Source organism: Myxine glutinosa, chromosome 7 (genome assembly GCF_964187855.1).
Source record: "Myxine glutinosa chromosome 7, kmMyxGlut1.1, whole genome shotgun sequence".
Taxonomy (NCBI): domain Eukaryota; kingdom Metazoa; phylum Chordata; class Myxini; order Myxiniformes; family Myxinidae; genus Myxine; species Myxine glutinosa.
In genome coordinates this window covers 157,418,682-157,442,929 of record NC_136267.1, presented here as the reverse complement: position 1 = coordinate 157,442,929, position 24,248 = coordinate 157,418,682, and the positions used below count along the sequence as shown (strand labels likewise).

At 42.3% G+C, this 24,248-nt stretch overlaps 1 protein-coding gene across 2 annotated transcripts in view; it reads right to left on the bottom strand.

Annotated features, from left to right (window-relative positions):
• The window catches only part of JCAD (junctional cadherin 5 associated), a 74,293-nt gene extending 57,386 nt beyond the window's left edge, over positions 1-16,907 (bottom strand). For both annotated transcript variants that reach the window (XM_078782454.1, XM_078782455.1), the window contains exon 1: positions 16,745-16,907. The gene's annotated coding sequence lies outside the window, so the exon portion shown is untranslated. The remainder of the gene's footprint in view (positions 1-16,744) is intronic.
• Positions 16,908-24,248: the final 7,341 nt, after the last annotated feature.

Here is a 24,248-nt window from a genome sequence, read left to right as displayed (position 1 = left end):
AAAAAATGCAAAGGACGAATTTTGAGTATTTATGGTTCCGAGTTTGATTCCGGCCTGTGATGTGTAATATTAAAATATTGTACTGAGGAACCCTTTCATGCCCAGGTTCCAGCTAGCCTCAACTTGCTCTTTCCTATTGGACGATTGCCTGCCTATTCAATCTTGACAAGAGAAGGTGATTCGTTGCAGGCAAACACCACCAGATTGCGAGGCATGCAAGGCCTAATGAGAAGCTGATTATTTCTTAGCTATGCCATGACGACATGTATGAAGAAAAGAACCACTTTTGGAGACCATTTTCCCCCGGAGAGCAGGGGTTGGCCTTTTTCGGGCACCCTGGTCCCCTTTTTGAAGCAATGTTTTATGGCCGGATGCCCTTCCTGCCGCCAACCCTGTTAGTCGCCTCTTGCGACACACAGGGAATTACCAGTGAACTGGTACTCAATTTGCCGACCTCGGAAGGATGACAGGCTGAGTCAACCCCCCTGGTGTTAATTCAGCGATCGACCGGGATTCAAACCCAGGATCCTAGGATCCCAAGCCGGCACCCAAACCGCTAAGCCAACACCAGCCTATAACATGTATGATGGGGGAAATGTTTTTTCTGACTTTGTATGTAAAATTGTCGCCAAAAATGTTTTTTTCTGTAACACAAGTTAAATTTGTGTTTGGAGGCATGAGAGAACTGATGCGAACCAATCAGATTAGAAAACAGATGGAGCTGAATCATATTACTGGGAGCGGTTCCTCACTTTTTCTGGATAAGCATGTGCTGAAGCTCACCTCGTAACAAACTAAATCTGACGATGTGTACAATTTACAGTTTGTTCATGAGCAGTTTCCCCTTTCATTTGTGGGTTCGAGCCAGTCTAAATAATAGCAGCAAATCTCCCCGGTTTTGTGCTGCCTACTCTTCCGAGGCGGTGCTTGGTTCGCTCACTTCTGTAGTTTTGTTGTGCTCCTTGTGACCTTTTCTTTTGCAATGGACAATTGCTTTCCTTTTCAATTTCAATTTGTATCAGTTATCAAGCAGAAATATATCACGATTGGCAGGTGAACCCTGCCACATTGATACATCACATACAAAGCATCATGGGGAACTGATCGGTTTTTACCTGTGACGTGTCACAGGTCTACAAGAGCTCTGCGTGGTTGTTGTCATTGTTAGCTCCACCACCAAAGGTGGATGCAGGTTATGTTTTCTCCCCTGTCTGTTTGTCTGCCTGTGAGCAAAATATCTCAAAAAGTTGTGAACAGATTTGGACGACATTTGGCAGAGAGGTAGTGTATGTGGCAAGGACGAAATGAGGAGATTTTGGTGAAGATCCGGATGCGGCTACTATAATTTTTCAAGTGATTTTTCACCATTGGGAGATAGGACCAAAAACTATATATAGCAGGATATCTCAAGAAGTTTCGGACGGATTTGGACGAAACTTGCTGGACAGGTTGGGTGTCTGACAAGGACGATTCGATTCAATTTTGGTGAAGATCCGGATCCAGATTCGGCCTATCAGTGGGATCCAAAACATAAACTGTTCAGCCTGGCAGAGGTATATGCGCTCTACCGAGTGACGTTCTAGTTGTTACCTTCGCAAAAGCGGAAGGTTATGTTTTGATCGCTGTGTATTTATTTGTATGTCTGTGTGTGTGTATGTTAATCGCATAACTCAAAAAGTATTCAACCGAATTGCATGAAATTTGGTGGGATGATTGGTTATTATACGGGACACATTTGATTAGATTTTGGGAAACAGATTTGCTCAAATTCTGACTATTTTTAATTGTTGTTGTTCTTGTTGGGGGTCGATTTTTGAAATGTGCACCCATTGGTCAGACAGGTGTCACATAACTCCACCCACCATGGCACCGAGATTAAATAATATGGCTGCCATCTTGGTTTTATGGTGGGCCCAACACATCAGACCTGTCGGCCTCTGCTGATTTATACACTGCCCGGCTTTGATTTGGGTCGAGTGTTACTCATGATGAGGGTGTGTGTGTATATATAATTATATATGTATATGTATATGTATATGTATAATTATGAATATGTGTATGTATATGTATATGCTTTTGCATATACATATACATACAGTATATACCGTAAAATGGGGTGAATAGGGACACAAACTGAAAAAAAGTTCGGAAACTTTTTTCGCTGAAAATTGATAACCATACTGATTTGTTGATATTTGGGTTGAAAGTGTTCTCTTGTTTTTTTAAAAAGCAACTTATAGTCCCTATTAATGCCACATATGGGTTAAATAGGAATAAATAGGATTTTTATGGCTGTCCCTATTCACCCCGTTTTACGGGTGAATAGGGACAGTCACTAATACAAAAAAATAATAATCAAGAAATAGGGACAGTTTGGAAAAACTTTTTATCACATTTTTTTTTCATTGGCACCGTGGTTTATATTATGGGTGCATATTAAGTGCATCCATCTGAGCTATCAATTTAGCAATAAGTTGGAAACTCAGGGGATTGCGTTGTGACTCAGGGGATTGCGTTATTTTTTTGTATTAGTGACTATCCCTATTCACCCGTAAAACGGGGTGAATAGGGACAGCCATAAAAATCCTATTTATTCCTATTTAACCCATATATGGGGTTAATAGGGACTATAAGTTGCTTTTTAAAAAAACAAGAGAACACTTTCAACCCAAATATCAACAAATCAGTATGGTTATCAATTTTCAGCGAAAAAAGTTTCGAACTTTTTTTCAGTTTGTGTCCCTATTCACCTTGCTGTCCCTATTCCCCCCACCCCCGTTTTACGGTATTGATATTTTTCTGCTAAGATTTTTATTTTATAGGTACATGCTGCAACTGCTTCCCCATTCCCTGCATGCTACTTACTATAGGTACATGCTGTGCCATCTTTTCCAATTAGGCTAGATTATTATATTGACTTAACAAATCACAAGGTCAAACATTTGATAAACTTGGAATTTATCTCCCTTCCACCATATGAACAGTTATGTTGCATTCTCTCTGGCACGCTTTTTAGGAGATGTCTCGGTCAAGCTAGACCAAACAAGCACACAAGGACTCTTCCATGGCAATTTATATGTGCAACTCAATATAGTGTACCATCAAGTTCTGCCCTATGACTCCTACTCCATTCTTCTGTATTCCTATATGGATAAGATATACATTTATAATTGCCAATAACAAACTTTACATAAGCACGATTTTCGAACATGGTGTAGCTATGTTGATTATGAGCTCAGGAGTTCAATGACAATGTTCAAGTTCAAACAGTGTTCAATGACGTATTAGTGATATACACATGCAGCTGTATTTAGGTTTGTCAAGGTACAGAATGTACTGTTATAGTACTGTATTCCATAATGATATACAGTGCCTTCAGAAAGTATTCACACCCCTTGACTCTTTTACATTTTGCTGTGTTACAGCGTGATTTTAAAATTGATTAAATTGAGATCTTTCTGTCACTGATCCACACATAATAACCCGTAATGTCAAAGTGGAATTTTTAGGGCGTAGCCCATAGGGCAAAGTCGTTGAGAACAGTGTTTGTCCGTCCATATGTATGTATGTATGTATGTATGTATGCATGTATGTATGTATGTATGCCCCCTCAAACGTATAGCAATCAGAGCTGAGGATCCGGTCACATGACAGGGTGATGTGATTACGTCTGATGTCATTACGGCGAACAACGGCTAATTCTACACTCGTTGAACCTGTCATATATCACAATCGCCATGCTCTACCTTCACGTTTTTCATTCATTGTGAAGCACAAACAAACGATTGTTAAAATAACCATGAAATATAGAAAGCACAGACGTTACAGATCTTCCAACGGCACAGTATGTATAGGCCTTAGGCTTCATGCCTCACCATCCGCTTCAGACAATTTAAGCCCAGGTTTCTTAATACAGTGGTATCGTTTCGTTAGTATCGCTTTCGTAATAATAATAATAATAATAATATAGTAAATATAACCTCAACACTTTAATCCCAATGTCGTAAATGGAAAGATAATGGATTGAAGCGGTGTATGGTTCATGATCAGTGATAAGCGGTGTTCGGCACGAATACTAATAACTGCGGAACTCGTGATGCGTTCAGGGAACGTCAGGGAAATCAGGGAAATCAGCGTTCAGGGAAATCTCCAGCAGCCAAAACCATCTGGGCGAATGTTAGACAATACCAAGAGCATGGCACTAGCCTCAACCACAACAAGGGGAATTCTGGTAGGAGGCGCACTGGGTGATCGGAAATGAACATTGCAGCAGTAAGGCAAGTTTTGGAGCATCCTCGGGATACCAGCGCAAGACGAAATGGGACGGATTGCCTTTGGCAACATTCAACCGAATCACAAGACTGGACCTCCACCAACATCCATATCGGATTCACATCCGGCATCAACTTACGCCAGGGGATTTTGCCAGGAGGCTGGTGCTTGCCAGATGGTCGATAGCACGTTGCGAAGCAGATGTCAATTTCCTGCGGTATCTCGTTATCGGAGACGAAGCTGCTTTCGCCATGGACGGCAAGGTCAATACCCATAATGTTCTTGAATATGCACCGCCAGGACAACCCCCGGAATTTAATTTTGACACCAACATGAATCGACAAAAGTGGACTGTTTGGTTGGGACTTTGTGGAAGTGGTCAGGTGATCGGACCATTTTTCTTTCAAAGGAATATCAATGGTAACAGGTATCTGCAGATGATGAATGATGAAGTTTTACCGCAGCTGGAGGAGAACTTTGAGTGACAGGTTCGTGGTGTCTTCAGATATCTCTGGTGGGCCCAAGACGGTGCCCCAGCACATCATCTTATCGCTGTCCGAGATCGACTGAGGGAACTCTTTGGAGACCGAGTCATCACCCTCAACCATGCAGTGGAATGGCCGCCAAGATCATCTGACCTCACACCATGTATTTCCTTTGGGGACATTTAAAGAACAAGGTGTTCGTAACTCCTCCCCGTGATCTTCACGAATTGCAGAGCCGTATGCGACATGAAGTGGATGCTTTGCGCAATGACCTGGCTATGGTGAGACGAGCAGTTCAGGGCATGCTCTGCTGCTGTGAGCTTTGTGTTGAAAGGGGAGGTGGACATGATGAAGGTGTGGGTGCATAAAGGCCAATCATTCCTGAGAAAAGATCACATCTGACGTTGATTTTGCACCAATTATCCTGACTGGCATAGATTAGCCAAACTTGTAAAAATGCGATTTGAACTTGTCATTTTCAATGAACATTTATTCGGTCATGTGTGACAGCAATGATGCATGGAAGGTATCAATGGAAAACTGAGGATCTCCTCTTAATTAGTAAACCACATGTAAATTGTCAAAATAAATAACCTTTACATATTAACCCCTTGAATTTGGATTACCTTTTTTTTGATACGCACTGTATATCATTTTCTACATACTAATGTAGTGGTAGTTTGAATAGGATTTTCATATCAGCTAACTGAATTCAACCACCAACTATTTTGGTGACAAAAGACCTGAAAAGCTAGACTTTTGGTCTTGTTTTTTTAGAATTTTTTACAAAATAATTAAAAATGAAATATAGAAATATCTAATTTACATAAGTATTCGACCCCCCTGCGTCAGTACTTTGTAGAAGCCCATTTGGAAATGATTACAGCTTCTTGGGTGTATCTGTGTCAGCTTTGCACAGGAGGATATGGGGAGTTTCTCCCATTCGTCCTTGCAGATTTGCTCAAGCTCTGTCAAGTTGGATGGGGAGCGTCGGTAAACAGCAATCTTACAAGTCTTTCCACAAATTATCAATGGAATTCAAGTCTAGGCTTTAGCTGGGCCACTCAAGGATTGCCACATTCTTGTTCAGAAGCTATTGCAGTGTGGCTTTGGCTGTATGCTTGGGGTCATTGTCCTGTTGGAACGTAAATCTTCACCGCAGTCGAAGGTCTTTTGCACTCTGAAGCAGGTTCGAAGGTGCCGTCGCAGGTTCGAAGGTGCTTGCTTCGAAGGTGCTTGCGAAGGTGCTTCGAAGGTGCTTGTTCGAAGGTTCGAAGGTTCGAAGCAGGTTCGAAGGTGCTTGCAGGATCGAAGGTGCCGTCGGCACGCTCCAGGTAAGCTTTTACCGCAGCTCCCACTTTCCTTCTTCCTCCCGCGTCCATAGTTGAGCCCGTGTTTGGCCGTCGCCTCAATTAAAGCCGTTTTCGGTCCATTAACCGGTATTAACCGGAGGCTTCGCACGACAATACGTCTTTGTGCATACAAAAAATGCAACCGCAGCCAATGAAATTACTTGATTAGTTGATCAGAATCACATCACTGGGAGATGTTCCACACTAAAGCATATAATGAAATGCCTTAAACAACAAACTATCAACTACCAGACAAGAACTACGAGCAAATTATTATTAGTAAATGACTGTGAGTAAAAGCAAATCCAGGAATGGACAAAATACTGAAATACAAGAATTGTTTGAACATCATCAGGGGAATACTTTATGCTATAGACCTACATGTTAGGATATGAGGATAGTCCTGTAGGAAGATTTGAATTAGTTCACTGCTCCGTCAACAGTGTGCTCCAAAGATGAGGACTGCAAAGTCTCGTATTCATGGAGTACGAAGTGCGAGTGTAGGTAAGAACAAATTGTTACAGGATCTGGTTGTGTGTGTGTGTGTGTGTGTGTGTGTGTGTGTGTGTGTGTGTGTGTGTGTGTGTGTGTGTGTGTGTGTGTGTGTGTGTGTGTGTGTGTGTGTGTGTGTGTGTGGCTCCATTCATTCAAGGATTTGATTCAAGGATGTGGATTCAAGGATGTGTGGCTCAAGGACTTGCCTGTATTTGGCTCCATTCATTGTTCCCTCTATCCTTCTAAGTCTCCCAGTCCCTGCTGCTGAAAAGCATCCCCATATCATGATGCTGCCACCACCATGCTTCATGGTAGGGATGATGTTAGATAGGTGATAATCTGTACTCGGTTTCTGCCAGACATAGTGCTTTGCATTCAGGCCTAAGAGTTTCTGCTCTGACATGCAATGTCAACTGTGGGACTTAATATAGAAAGGTGTGTTTCTTTCTAAATAATGTGCAATCAATTGAATTGGCCACAGGTGGACTCCATTCAAGTTGTAGAGACCTCTCAAGGATAATCAAAGGAAATTGGCTGCTCCTGAGCTCAATTTGGAGTGTCCTAGCAAAGGGGTTGAATTCTTATTGCCTCAATACTTTTCAGCTTTTCATTTTAAATTAATTTGTAAAAACTTCTAAAAAAGAAATTCCTCTTTGACCTTATTGGATATTATGTGTAGATCAGTGACAGAAAAATCTCAATTTAATCAATTTTAAATTCAGGCTGTAACACAACAAAATGTGAAAGAGTCAAGGGGTGTGAATACTTTCTAACGGCACTTCATGCAATCCTCCAATGATGTGTTTCTGTCCTTCAAATCAAATATACTGTTATGTCGGGAGGGTAGCAATATGTAGAGCCAGATAGATCTGAATAGGTAACGTGCTTCGTCTGTCGCGGTAAGAAATCTGACCTGTAATAAGTTTCATGTTTAGTACGGTTTGTCGGGTTAAGATGTATACCTGTGAACATACCAGGATGTTCGAGTGATAAGTAGTATAGGGATTAAAAGATAAAGCCCCTGTATGTCACACCTGGTAGCCAAACCTTTGTCCCTTTTGGCAATGCACCCATTTAGACACTTAGTTAGGCTCTTTATTGCAACACGAAATAACTCCCTTCCCTGACATGACTTTGGAAGACGAACAGGCAAGGGGGGCCGGCTCGGGGTGCCGCCGCATGGACCGCGGCCAGCTTCATCTCCGCTTGGCCCCGCGTAGCACGCTACACGCACGAGCTATAACCACGCCCAGGACTGTGATTGGTTGGTGCGGAAGGCGCGAATCAACGCGGAAGGCGCGAGGAGGGTCGGCAAACGGCGGGAAGCTGCGAGGCTCTGGTTCGGTGCCGCGCCGAGGCTGACGTCACCGCCAGAGGTTATAAAAAGAGGGCGCCGAACTCTGCGTGCAGGTTCCTGGCCCTACCAGTCCTGGTGCGATCCCGAGTTGAGAAGTCCTGTCCCTGGTGGAGTGAGGAGCTTATTCAGAGTCCTGTCCCTGGTTGAGTGGAGAGTCACAGTTTCAGGAGTTCGACAGTTCAGAGTTGGCTTGTGAGTTGGTTTGTGAGTCCGAGCCCGAGTTGAGTTCACTTGCTTCATGCAGCCCCGCGTTGGACCTTTGGTGCAGGGAACTCATGGGGGTCGACGAGGAGCCTGGAGTGGGTGCTGGCCCGGGCCTTCGCGGTGCTGTGGTGTTGGAGCGAGGGGCCTCGTAGAGTGCAGCGGAGCTTGGACGGACAAGACGACGAGACCAGATAAGACCGCACGCCACGTACACTACATAACGAACGTATTATTTTCGTGATTCAGTCCCCTGTTTGTGTTTGAGGTCTGGTGTGTGAGATCCCAATTTAGGAGTTTTAGTTAATATCGCGTTTCCCTGTCCCATCCTTTTATTTAATAATCCCTTGTATTATTTTCCATTCCCCACAAAAGCTTGTGTCCGTGTCGAGTTAATTTCCTTGCAGGATCGAAGGTGCCGTCGGCACGCTCCAGGTAAGCTTTTACCGCAGCTCCCACTTTCCTTCTTCCTCCCGCGTCCATAGTTGAGCCCGTGTTTGGCCGTCGCCTCAATTAAAGCAGTTTTCGGTCCATTAACCGGTATTAACCGGAGGCTTCGCACGACAATACGTCTTTGTGCATACAAAAAATGCAACCGCAGCCAATGAAATTACTTGATTAGTTGATCAGAATCACATCACTGGGAGATGTTCCACACTAAAGCATATAATGAAATGCCTTAAACAACAAACTATCAACTACCGGACAAGAACTACGAGCAAATTATTATTCGTAAATGACTGTGAGTAAAAGCAAATCCAGGAATGGACAAAATACTGAAATACAAGAATTGTTTGAACATCATCAGGGGAATACTTTATGCTATAGACCTACATGTTAGGATATGACGATAGTCCTGTAGGAAGATTTGAATTAGTTCACTGCTCCGTCAACAGTGTGCTCCAAAGATGAGGACTGCAAAGTCTCGTATTCATGGAGTACGAAGTGCGAGTGTAGGTAAGAACAAATTGTTACAGGATCTGGTTGTGTGTGTGTGTGTGTGTGTGTGTGTGTGTGTGTGTGTGTGTGTGTGTGTGTGTGTGTGTGTGTGTGTGTGTGTGCGTGCGTGTTTTAAGGTGAAGTCAGAGGAAAATTCAGCGAAGAAGATTATGGACATATTTATAGATGAATATTCCTGTGTGTGTAATTTGTTAAATCATGAAGAGTAAGAGTGTTTAGTGTAGCGATAAGAGGAGTAGTGTGGTGCCGAGAATGAGAGAAGGTACAAACACTCGTGGTTCTTTTTTGAGCAAAGATGAGTGAATGAAGCTTATTGTTGCTGATAGGTGCCCATACAATATTATAACTTGAACAGCACTCGGTAGAGCGCATACCTCCCTCCACCAGGCTGAACAGTTTACGCTTTGTATCCCACTGAAAGGCCGGATCTGGATTCGGACCTGAACCAAAATCTAATCGGCTTGTTATTGTCACCTGACCAACGCAATCCCCAAGTTCAGTCATAACTCATCCATAACTTTTTATGTCTCCACCGGCAAAGTCGCTGGAGGCATTATTTTTTCGGGTTGTCGTTCGTCCGTCCGTATGTCCGTACGGGCTAAACCTCGTTTTTCTCAGCAACCATATGTCTGATTGATTCCAAACTTTCAGGGTAGGAGTGACACCCATGCAGAATGTTTTTATAATAATTGTGACGTCATATGTCACGTGGTATGACAGCCATGTTGGATTAAAAGCAAATAATTAAAAAAAAAATTCTCGGAAATTGCTGAATGGAAAAATTTGAAACTTGGTACATTGTCAAGTACTCCCAATAGGGAACAAAAGCATGATAATGATGACATCATAAGTGAAGTGGTATACCAGCCAAAAATGTTTTAATCGAATTCCTTATCCTAAAAATCTGAAATTGCATGCACATGATCTATGACCCATTTGTATTGAAATATTAAATTTGTGACATGTGAAATTTGATAATGTTGCCCCCACTCCATAGGTCACATGGTTTGGCAGCCATTTTGGATTGAAGGAAAATATTAAATAGTTTTATCTCTGAAACCACTTACCCTATTGATGTGAAATTTTACAAATATCATCTGCCAGCACTGTTGCGTATAGTTTGAAAATGATGATGTCGTAGGTCACGTGGTTTGGCAGCCATCTTGGATAGAAAAACGAACCTTATCCAATCAACACGAAACTTCACAAACGTGATCCACTGCCCATACATGTGCAGAGTGAGGGCATCTACCCGTTGTGGGACTATGCCGAGGCATATTGGCGACACAGTCGCATTGTTCTCGTTTAAATATCATTTGCTATATATTGTTTTGGCCATATCTCTCAATTGTAAAGAATTACTTAAAAATTAAAATAAACTCGTCGAAACCTCACGAAAACCGAATGCAATAAAATCTGTCCACAACTTTTTGAGATAATGTGCTCATAGACAGACAGTCAGACAGACAGTGGTGAAAACATAACCTCCGCCCACTTTCGGTGACGGATGTAATGACGTAATGGTAAAACTAGAGTATTGTAAAGAGAAATTAGAGTGATTGAGGGTACAAATGACTGGGTCCTCCAGATAAAACCACCGTGTCACGAGAAAGTTTTCGTGAGAATGTGGTCTTTTTGTGATAATGTGGTCTTGTGGTGATAATGTGGTCTTTTTGTGATAATGTGGTCTTGTGGTGATAATATGGTGATTTCGTGATAATGTGGTCTTTTTTTGATAATGTGGTATTTTCATGATAATATGGTGATTTCGTGATAATGTGGTCTTTTTGTGATAATATGGTGTTTTCATGATAATATGGTGATTTCGTGATAATGTGGTCTTTTGTGATAATGTGGTGATTTCGTGATAATATGGTGTTTTCATGATAATGTGGTGATTTCGTGATAATATGGTGTTTTCATGATAATGTGGTGTTTTCGTGATAACGTGGTATTTTCGTGATAATGTGGTGTTTTCGTGATAATATGGTGTTTTCGTGATAATATGGTGTTTTCGGGATAATGTGGTATTTTCGTGATCATGTGGTGTTTTCGTGATAATGTGGTATTTTCGTGATAATGTGGTCTTTTTGTGATAATGTGGTGTTTTCGTGACAATATGGTGTTTTCGTGATAATGTGGTATTTTCGTGATAATGTGGTCTTTTTGTGATAATGTGGTGATTTCGTGATAATATGGTGTTTTCGTGATAATGTGGTATTTTCGTGATAATGTGGTCTTTTCGTGATAATGTGGTGTTGTCGTGATAATATGGTGTTTTCGTGATAATATGGTGTTTTCATGATAATGTGGTGTTTTCGTGATAATGTGGTATTTTCATGATAACGTGGTATTTTCGTGATAATGTGGTGTTTTCATGATAATGTGGTATTTTCGTGATAATATGGTCTTTTCGTGATAATATGGTGTTTTCATGATCATGTGGTGTTTTCGTGATAATGTGGTATTTTCGTGATAATGTGGTGTTTTCATGATAATGTGGTGTTTTCGTGATGATGTGGTATTTTCGTGATAACGTGGTATTTTCGTGATAATGTGGTCTTTTCGTGATAATGTGGTATTTTCGTGATAATATGGTCTTTTCGTGATAATATGGTGTTTTCATGATAATGTGGTCTTGTGGTGATAATGTGGTGTTTTCGGGATAATATGCTGTTTTCATGACAATATGGTGTTTTCGTGATAATGTGGTCTTGTGGTGATAATGTGGTGTTTTCGGGATAATATGGTGTTTTCGTGACAATATGGTGTTTTCGTGATAATGTGGTATTTTCGTGACAATATGGTGTTTTCGTGATAATGTGGTCTTGTGGTGATAATGTGGTGTTTTCGGGATAATATGGTGTTTTCGTGACAATATGGTGTTTTCGTGATAATGTGGTATTTTCGTGATAATGTGGTCTTTTCATGATAATGTGGTGTTTTCGTGATAATGTGGTGTTTTCGTGACAATATGGTGTTTTCGTGACAATGTGGTGTTTTCGTGATAATGTGGTGTTTTCGTGATAATGTCGTATTTTCGTGAAAATGTGGTCTTTTTGTGATAATGTGGTGATTTCGTGATAATATGGTGTTTTCATGATAATGTGGTGTTTTCGTGATAATGTGGTATTTTCGTGATAATGTGGTCTTTTCGTGATAATGTGGTGTTTTCGTGATAATATGGTGTTTTCGTGATAATATGGTGTTTTCATGATAATGTGGTGTTTTCATGATAATGTGGTATCTTCGTGATAACGTGGTATTTTCATGATAATGTGGTCTTTTCGTGATAATGTGGTCTTTTCGTGATAATGTGGTATTTTCGTGATAATGTGGTCTTTTCGTGATAATGTGGTATTTTCGTGATAATGTGGTCTTTTCGTGATAATTTGGTGTTTTCGTGATAATACGGTGTTTTCGTGATAATACGGTGTTTTCGTGATAATGTGGTCTTTTCGTGATAATGTGGTCTTTTCGTGATAATGTGGTGTTTTCGTGATAATGTGGTCTTTTCGTGATAATGTGGTGTTTTCGTGATAATGTGGTGTTTTCGTGATAATGTGGTGTTTTCGTGATAATACGGTGTTTTCGTGATAATGTGGTCTTTTCGTGATAATGTGGTGTTTTCGTGATAATGTGGTGTTTTCGTGATAATGTGGTCTTTTCGTGATAATGTGGTATTTTCGTGATAATGTGGTCTTTTTGTGATAATGTGGTGATTTCGTGATAATATCGTGTTTTCATGATAATGTGGTGTTTTCGTGATAATGTGGTATTTTCGTGATAATGTCGTCTTTTCGTGATAATGTGGTGATTTCGTGATAACATGGTGTTTTCGTGATAATGTGGTGTTTTCGTGATAATGTGGCATTTTCGTGATAATGTGGTCTTTTCATGATAATGTAGTGTTTTCGTGATAATATGGTGTTTTCGTGATAATATGGTGTTTTCATGATAATGTGGTGTTTTCATGATAATGTGGTATCTTCGTGATAACATGGTATTTTCATGATAATGTGGTCTTTTCGTGATAATGTGGTCTTTTCGTGATAATGTGGTATTTTCGTGATAATGTGGTCTTTTCGTGATAATGTGGTATTTTCGTGATAATGTGGTCTTTTCGTGATAATGTGGTGTTTTCGTGATAATGCGGTGTTTTCGTGATAATACGGTGTTTTTGTGATAATGTGGTGTTTTCGTGATAATGTGGTGTTTTCGTCATAATGTGGTATTTTCGTGATAATGTGGTCTTTTCGTGATAATGTGGTGATTTCGTGATAATATGGTGTTTTCATGATAATGTGGTCTTTTCGTGATAATGTGGTGATTTCGTGATAATATGGTGTTTTCATGATAATGTGGTGTTTTCATGACAATGTGGTATCTTCGTGATAACATGGTATTTTCATGATAATGTGGTCTTTTCATGATAATGTGGTCTTTTCGTGATAATGTGGTATTTTCGTGATAATGTGGTCTTTTCGTGATAATGTGGTATTTTCGTGATAATGTGGTCTTTTCGTGATAATGTGGTGTTTTTGTGATAATACGGTGTTTTCGTGATAATATGGTGTTTTCGTGATAATGTGGTGTTTTCGTGATAATGTGGTGTTTTCGTGATAATGTGGTATTTTCGTGATAATGTGGTGTTTTCGTGATAATGTGGTGTTTTCGTGACAATATGGTGTTTTCGTGATAATGTGGTGTTTACGTGATAATGTGGTATTTTCGTGATAATGTGGTCTTTTTGTGATAATGTGGTGATTTCGTGATAACATGGTGTTTTCGTGATAATGTGGTGTTTTCGTGATAATGTGGTCTTCTCGTGATAATGTGGTGTTTTCGTGATAATATGGTGTTTTCGTGATAATATGGTGTTTTCATGATAATGTGGTGTTTTCGTGATAATGTAGTATTTTCGTGATAACGTGGTATTTTCGTGATAATGTGGTCTTTTCGTGATAATGTGGTGATTTCGTGATAATACGGTGTTTTCATGATAATGTGGTATTTTCGTGATAACGTGGTATTTTCGTGATAATGTGGTATTTTCGTGATAACGTGGTATTTTCTTGATAATGTAGTATTTTCGTGATAATGTGGTATTTTCGTGATAATATGGTGTTTTCGTGATATAAATATGGTGTTTTCGTGATAATATGGTATTTTCGTGATAATGTGGTATTTTCGTGATAATGTGGTGTTTTCGTGATAATATGGTGTTTTCGTGATAATGTCGTCTTTTCGTGATAATGTCGTCTTTTCGTGATAATGTGGTCTTTTCGTGATAATGTGGTATTTTCGTGATAATGTGGTCTTTTCGTGATCGTGTGGTGTTTTCGTGATAATATGGTGTTTTCATGATAAAATCTTTTAACAGTTCATCCAGAAGAATCTCCACCCCCAATAATTAAATTATACTAAAGCTTGCCCCCACTCCAGCAGACAAAAACAAACTTTTACAGATTGTTGTGAGGCTCATTCGACTTGTGTAAAAACGATTTTCAGTTTGTCCAGCCATGCTCCCTCCAGGGCTCTCTCCAAACACCCACATCACAATCCTCACAGTCAAAGCCTTCAAGGCAAGGAGAGGAGCTTTACCTCTCCCCCCACACTCCCCACCCTAAACCCCTCTAACCCACCAGATCTCTCTCTCCTAAACACACAACCCTCGTCCCGTCCCGTCCCTCCCCACCCCACCCTTCCCTCCCCACCCTTCCCTTCACCACCCCAACCCCAACTCCACCTCCCAGGCAAAGTTCCAAATGCACCAGATGGCACAAACATCGCAATGACATCATCACACGGGGTTCAACAACTAACTACTTGTACATTATTGAGACAATAACGAGTACAAGTGTTCCACATCCTCATCCCGCACCCCCCATAGCCCCCCCCCCCCCAGAGCTGCATTTCAACCTCGTCTTCATTGAACGCCATAATTAAAATGAAACTAATAATAATAATGTAATTGCTACGTTTTTCACTGTGCACAACATAACGCCAGATCACTTGGGAAATGAACAAGAGCTCCACCAGTTTGAAATGGATTTTCGTTGCCATGCACATATTACATATGCAAAAAGGGCTGAAACCTGAGTTCTGTCCACGTCCTGCGCACTGTGGGTTTTTTTTCTCTCCTCCATTTACTCCCCTCTGCCTTCTCTCCTCCCTCCTCCCCTCCTCGTGCACAACCTTCCTGTGCTCTTTTCTTCCACATCGCCTCCTCCTTGAGGCAATGTGGCAAGGGGTTAGAAGGTTGGACTGAGCGGAAGACAAACAGCATGACGTCCCGAAATGATGGCATCGTCGAGTGACTGAGATCCAAAACTCATTGGATTCAATTTGGAGTTGAGAACAAAGTCTTCACAGCTTCAAAAGAGGTGAAGTACAGTATAGAAGTACAGTGTTCCAAGGAAAGCAGGTAAATTACATTGGCAAACTTTGATCAATCTTGAGCATGCACAATGCACTTAACAGTGAGCAGGAGTGATGCAACCTCAGGATCACGTGGGAAATGCAACTTGAGATTTATATATATCAAAACTTGGAGCTACAAGAACACACACACACACACACACACACACACACACACACACACACACACACACACACACAAACACACACACACACACACAAACACATATATATATACATACACACACACACACACAAACACATTCGTACACATTCATGTACATACATATATATATACATGCACACACACACAAACACATTCGTACACATTCATGTACATACATATATATATACATGCACACACACACACACACACGAAGGTGGACAGTTTAAGACCTGGGAGGGCTCCGTTCCACCTTCTGAAACCCGCATATGGAGATAATCAAAATAAAGACCAGTGACTGCATTAGTTACAAGAAGGAAGCCGGACATTCGCAATACATACATACACGTACACACACACACACACACACACACACACACACACACACACGCGCATACACACACACACACACACACATATATACACACACACACACACACACACACACACACACACGCATACACACACACACACACACACACACACACACACACACACACACACACACACATATATATACACACACACATATATAACACACACACACACACACACACACACACACACACACACACGCATACACATACACGCATACACATACATACACACACACACACACACACACACACATACACACACACACACACATATATATATATACACACACACACGCATACACACACACACACACACACATACACATACACATATATACACATACACATATACACACACACACACACACACACACACACACACACACACACACACACACATATATATATATACACACACACACGCATATATACACACACACACGCATATACACACACACACACACACACACACACACACACACACACACACACACACACACACACACACACACATATAACACACACACATATAACACACACACACACACACACACACATATACACACACACACATATATACATATACACACATACACACACGCACACATATATACACACACATTCACAGCGTCTGGACTGGGCTCTCGTCCAGCACGACTCACCTCCGAGGTTCACCATTCCCTCTCACACAAACAACTCGCTCGGACCGTGTTGCGGCTCCTGTGTTCAAGCAGGGGCTTCCGCAGCCGAGACGACCCGCGATTCGGTCATCGCTCGCTCATGGATCTGCAGGATGTGCGGGCTGGAGACTGGAGTCCCGCGTCTGGCTCACGAGGTCGCGATGGGCGAAACCAAACCGACCGGAGGGTGAACCTTGGAAATCCATCATCAATAATTCTGGATTTATCCACGTGGAATGTTTCTCCCTTCATTTAATCATCTAATAAATTATGTAAAATGGAAGGTAAACAATTAGGCCTTATTAAAGGAATTTAAACTCTTGTATTCATTACGTTTAAAAGATTCGACGATCCAAACTTCTCGGTGGACTAGTCCAGGCGGCTTGCTGTTTGGAATGTGCGTGTTGTACTGCGGCGCGAGATTGGAGATGGTTTCCCAGGAAGAGATGATCGAGTTGTTTGTTGTGCAATTGAACCGGTGCTGCATTCAGGTGCCATTATGATTATCTCAAGGGACTCAAATTGTGTCTCTGTGGGTTTCCCTGAGCACATCGATGCGTGGATGAGGGGAGGAGTGGGGTTACATTTTCCATCAAGAAGTGAACATTCAAGATGTGGAAGGGCAACAACAGCCGCTGATGGCGCCATTCAAGCCGAATTATTATGACATTTACACGCGATACTTTGTGACGTTTCCACGAGCGAATTTGTGACGTTTCCACGTGATACTTTGTCACGCCTCCGCGAGCTAGTTTGTGACGTTTGCTCGAGCTCGTTTGTGACGTTTCCGCGAGATCGTTTGTGACGTTTCCGCGAGCAAGCTTGTGACGTTTCCACGAGCTAGTTTGTGACGTTTCCACGCTATACTTTTCCACGAGCGAATCTGTGACGGTTCCATGCGATACTTTGACGTTTCCATGAGCGAATTTGTGACTGTTCCACGCGATACTTTGTGACGTTTCCGCGAGCTAGTTTGTGACCTTTCCACACGATGCTTTATGTTTCCGTGAGCTAGTTTGTGACGTTTATGCCAGCTCGTTCGTGACGCTGCCATGTGCTCGTCTGTGACGTTTCCACACATAAAGTTTGTGACTATTCTATGTGATAGGTTGAAACGTTTTCACGTGATAGTTTGTGACATTCCTCCGTGATTGTTTGTGACGTTTCCACATGCTAGTTTTTTATGTTTCCACATGATAGTTTGTGACGTTTCCACGTGATAGTTTGGGAAGTTTCGACATGCTAGTTTGCGACGTTTCTGTGTGATAATTTGTGACGTTTCCACGTGATACTTTGTCACGCCTCCGCGAGCTAGTTTGTGACGTTTGCGCGAGCTCGTTTGTGACGTTTCCACGAGATCGTTTGTGACGTTTCCGCGAGCAAGCTTGTGACGTTTCCACGCTATACATTTCCACGAGCGAATCTGTGACGGTTCCATGCGATACTTTATGACGTTTCCATGAGCGAATTTGTGACTGTTCCACGCGATACTTTGTGACGTTTCCGTGAGCTAGTTTGTGACCTTTCCACACGATGCTTTATGTTTCCGTGAGCTAGTTTGTGACGTTTATGCCAGCTCGTTCGTGACGCTGCCATGTGCTCGTCTGTGACGTTTCCACACATAAAGTTTGTGACGATTCTATGTGATAGGTTGAAACGTTTTCACGTGATAGTTTGTGACATTCCTCCGTGATTGTTTGTGACGTTTCCACATGCTAGTTTTTTATGTTTCCACATGATAGTTTGTGACGTTTCCACGTGATAGTTTGGGAAGTTTCGACATGCTAGTTTGCGACGTTTCTGTGTGATAATTTGTGACGTTTCCACGCGATAGATTGTGACGTTTCCACGCGATAGTTTGTGACATTCATCCGCGATAGTTTGTGACATTCACACGTGATGGTTTGTGACGTTTCCATGCGATAGTTTGTGACGTTTACACGCGATAGTTTGTGACGTTTACACGCGATAGATTGTGACGTTTCCACGCGATAGTTTCTGACATTCTTACGTGATCGTTTGTGACGTTTCCACGTGATAGTTTGTGACCTTTCCATGCGATAGTTTGTGGTGTTTCCATGCGATCGATTGTGACGTTTCATCGTGATAGCTTGTGACATTCCTACGTGATAGTTTGTGACGTTTCCACGCGATAATTTGTGACTTTTCCATGCGATAGTTTGTGACGTTTAAACGTGGTAGATTGTGACGTTTCCACGTGATAGTTTGTGACCTTTCCATGCGATAGTTTGTGGTGTTTCCATGCGATCGATTGTGACGTTTCATCGTGATAGCTTGTGACATTCCTATGCGATAGTTTGTGACCTTTCCACGCGATAGTTTGTGACCTTTCCACGCGATAGTTTGTGACTTTTCCACATGATAGTTTGTGACATTCCTACGTGATAGTTTGTGACCTTTCCATGTGATAGTTTGTGACATTCCTACGTGATAGTTTGTGACGTTTCCACACGATAGCTTGTGACATTCCTACGTGATAGTTTGTGACCTTTCCATGTGATAGTTTGTGACATTGCTATGTGATAGTTTGTGACGCTTCCACACGATAGCTTGTGACATTCCTACGTGATAGTTTGTGACGTTTCCACGCGATAGTTTGACATTCCTACGTGATAGTTTGTGGCGTTTCCACGCGATAGTTTGACATTCCTACGTGATAGTTTGTGACGTTTCCACGCGATAGTTTGTGACATTCCTACGTGATAGTTTGTGACGTTTCCACACGATAGTTTGTGACATTCCTACGCGATAGTTTGTGACGTTTCCACGTGATAGTTTGTGACATTCCTACGTGATCGTTTGTGACGTTTCCACGCGATAGTTTGACATTCCTACGTGATAGTTTGTGACGTTTCCACGCGATAGTTTGTGACATTCCTACGTGATAGTTTGTGACGTTTCCACGCGATAGTTTGTAACGTTTCCAAATAATAGTTTGTGACTTTCCCACGCGATAGTTTGTGACATTCCTACGTGATAGTTTGTGACGTTTCCACGCGATAGTTTGTAACGTTTCCAAATAATAGTTTGTGACTTTCCCACGCGATAGTTTGTGACGTTTCCACCCTTTAGACTGTGACGTTTCCACATGCTCGTCGTGCACACTCGGTCAGTGCACAAACATCCAATGCCCTCGGTACGATTTCATTTATAATTAGTATAAGCCTACTGTATAATTATAAAGATCTATTTTAAAAGTTTTCCCAATTTGTGTAGCTATAGTTAATCTATATATAATGGAGCCTGGAGGGAAAGTATATTATGTTGTATGTTTCATCTAACCCTCCGGGAGGATTTGACCTTGGAACATGAAACTTTAGACTACTCAGGACACCGGGAAGGCCTAAGGTGTTTCCTGAAAGTTCGTTTGATTCCATTAATTTTGGAAAACCCCCCACAAATCCACGTACCTTGTCATTTTATTCCTTTGCGGAAGGGGGGGGGGGGGGGGAGGGTGCAATTGGCATTATCTGAAATTTATAACCACAATATATTAACTAGAACGGAACTCAGTAGAGAGCATACCTCCGCCAGGTGAACAGTTTACCTTCTGTATGCCACTGATAGGCCGGATCTGGATTCGGACCTGAACCAAAATCGAATCGGCTTGTTCTCGTCACCAAACCAACTCATTCACCAAATTTATTCATAACTCGTCCATAACCTTTTTTTAATATCATTATGTTATTTATCACGTTTCATCCGATCTCTCAACGGTGAAGAATCACTTGAAAATTAAATAATTCTCATATCCGAATCCATACTCAGATCTTCACCAAAATCGAATCGAATCGTCCTTGTCAGACACCCAACCCGTCCACCACGTTTCGTCCAAATCCGTCCACAACTTTTTGAGATATCCTGCTTTGTATCGTTTTTGGCCCGATCTCCCAATGGTGAAGATTCACTTTAAAAATTCCAGTAGCCGGATCCGAATCCGGATCTTCATCAAAATCGAATCATTTCGTCCTTGTCCCATACGCTACCTCTCTGCCAAATTTCGCCCGAATCCGTCCACAACGTTTTTAGATATCTTCTTCACAAACGGACAGACAGGGGTGAAAACATAACCTCCACCCACCTTTGGTGGCAGAGGTAAATATGCACGTGTGCAGTGCACATGCTTTGCTTCATCTATCTATAATTCCAGTAATCTCTGTGTGTGTGTATGTGTGTGTGTATGTGTGTGTGTATGTGTGTGTGTATGTGTGTGTGTATGTGTGTCTGTGACCGCTGTTTCTCGACAAGCACGGGTCCGATATACTTGAAACTTGCCAGGTATATTGCTGGGGACCTGAGGATGTGCCTTTTCAAGGTTTCATATTAATCGGAGAAGTAGTTACCGAGCTATGTCCAAAAAACGATTCAACCAATCAGAGAGCAGCGAGCTATCACGTGTGCCGAACGTGGCGAACAGACTCTGCCTCGGACGGCACATTTGAGAGCGTATTCATTTATTTCACGTTGGCAAACTATGTTGGCGCTATGTTGGCGTTTAACTATGTTTTAAAACTAATTAAAACTAATTTGCGATTCATCGTAACTGCGATATGCGACCTTCCGGACAGTCAAATGAGGACGTCACTTCCGGACTTACGGATAGTCATAGTGACGACGTACTGATGCTGAACGTGGCGAGCAGACGCTGTAAGGTACGATCGATTGTAGTACACGTTTATAATAACTCTGCCGATACAGGCCCGATTAACTGCAGCGCCATCCGAGCTGCGGCGTCGGGACGATACATTCATTGTACGGTCACATCACGCACTTACGGGCACGCCCATGGGCCCATGGGCACGCCCATGCATGCATGGGCGAAGACATTTTTTTTTTTTTTTTTGGCAAGGAACGGGCACCCACGTACGGGCACGTCCTAGTATATGTAACCTGGGTTATTTTTTATTTTCAGGAGCGAGCGAGGCAGCGGTCTGTTGCCTATACACCGTCCCAAAAAGGGACGCCTCAGAAAACGTGTTTATACATGTTTGGAGCAATATCGCCAACTGGGCGGGTACTCTGTAGCTACCGGTAGTATTAATAATCATAAAGATAATAACGTCCTTGTCCGCTCCCGTAGGAAGCAGGTGCTTCTAGTACAGTACATATGACTGAGGTTATTAAGTTTTAATTTAAACGGTGCATTTGAAACAGCAACGACCTATATGAAGGCCGAAAGAACAATGAAAATCACAGAAGTCATAAAAAGCCATTTTGGTATTCAAGATGGAGGTTCATGGAAGAGCGAGGAGAAAGAAGAATGGTGGAGCAAAAGTTGGACAGAATGAATAAGGGAATGAATAAGCACAGATTTTAGGAAACAGAGGAGGTGAGGAAACACAATTACCGGTACTCCATCTCACTGTCAGATCAAAATACCTCCCATGAAGCGTACCTTTGACTCAAGTCTGTTAGGTCAGCAGGTTGAAGCAAAGTGCTACATTGTTTGGTTTGGAGAGACTAGGACGTGCCCGTACGTGGGTGCCCGTTCCTTGCCAAAAAAAAAAAAAAAAAAATGTCTTCGCCCATGCATGCATGGGCGTGCCCGTAAGTGCGTGATGTGACCGTACAATGAATGTATCGTCCCGACGCCGCAGCTCGGATGGTGCTGCAGTTAATCGGGCCTGTATCGGCAGAGTTATTATAAACGTGTACTACAATCGATCGTACCTTACAGCGTCTGCTCGCCACGTTCAGCATCAGTACGTCGTCACTATGACTATCCGTAAGTCCGGAAGTGACGTCCTCACTTGACTGTCCGGAAGGTCGCATATCGCAGTTACGATGAATCGCAAATTAGTTTTAATTAGTTTTAAAACATAGTTTAACGCCAACATAGCGCCAACATAGTTTGCCAACGTGAAATAAATGAATACGCTCTCAAATGTGCCGTCCGAGGCAGAGTCTGTTCGCCACGTTCGGCACACGTGATAGCTCGCTGCTCTCTGATTGGTTGAATCGTTTTTTGGACATAGCTCGGTAACTACTTCTCCAATTAATATGAAACCTTGAAAAGGCACATCCTCAGGTCCCCAGCAATATATCTGGCAAGTTTCAAGTATATCGGACCCGTGGTTGTCGAGAAACAGCGGTCACAGACACACAGACACACATACACACAGAGATTACTGGAATTATAGATAGATAGATAGATGTTATGTGAGAAAACATAAATATATTGTTACTTGGAAAAAATGGTGGGTGGATCCAAGGCTAGGTTGTGGTAACTGGTAATAATAGTATGGATCGTGTGGCCGCATAGGAATTAGATTCCTTTTTGTATCAGGGAAATTGTCAGAGTAACTCGTTTGGTAGGACTTGGGCACAAACATCAAAGGTACACGGGAAAATGTTATGTGCTTTCCAAAGGACAACATCATGAACCCTTTGGCAAGTGCGCTGCAAGCCATGGTGACGAGGTCGACTGCGGAGCCTTTGCGATGGGGTGTAAGATTTATTTTATTGGGGCTGCCCTTTGGGCAAGACGTCCTCGAAAATGGCATGCCCACAGCCACGGGCGACCAGTGATAGGAACCCTCCCTGCATGAAGGCGGTCCCAAACTTTATGAGGGCCAGATTTGGAGTTTACCTGGACCTTCAGAGAGGCAGCATTCCTCTTCTCATTGTCATACCTCTTATGCAGAGTTATGCAGAGAAGGAAGACTGCACTGGAAACGAGGACGCTGCCTTCCAACCCCTCGCATCCACCTCGCCAACCTCATCCTATGCACCAGCCCTGTGTCGCACCAGAAAAACACCTGTGCAATAGCCCTATGACACCCTTTGCAACACTAACCTGCATGGCCATACAGGACCCAAAATCAGCTCAATTTGCTCAAGCCCTCACTCATTCCCCATTGTTGAGCGAGTCTGGGTATTGGTATTTGGCGCCATGGTGGGTTGTTTCCTTTAATTGTGCATAAGTGTGTGTGCTTCCCTACTCGTTTGTCTCAGGATGGGTACTGAGAGTGAGAGGTTGGGGACACAAACGTGAGGGGTTGGAGATGGTCTGGTCTGTTATTACTGTGACACCCTGCAGGACTAAAAATGATACCTGTTAAAGGGTTGTTGAGCCCCCTTCGGGAGCCAACAGCCATCCAGTAAGGAGATGGTGTCTCCTAAAAAACACCGATCTCATTGGACCGGTTTTTTTAGGTAGTAGGTTGTAGACGGCAACCGCTCAGGGTAGTACATACCGTTCAGACTTAGTAGCGTTAAAGTGGTGCCTGGAACCATCTTGCACGCTCCGCGTCAGGTTTGCTGGTCGTACTTTCTGTCTCACTCAAACTACAGGTACCGGGCTAGCTTCAATCTCTCTTTCTTGCAAACAAACATCATACACTTTTCATCACACACCTTTTTTGCTCATGATCACTCCTCACCTTTACATTCTCTCTCTTTTATTTCTCTTTCCTCACATTTATCAATGCAGTTATTTTATTTAAGGCCTGGCCTCGATGAGGAC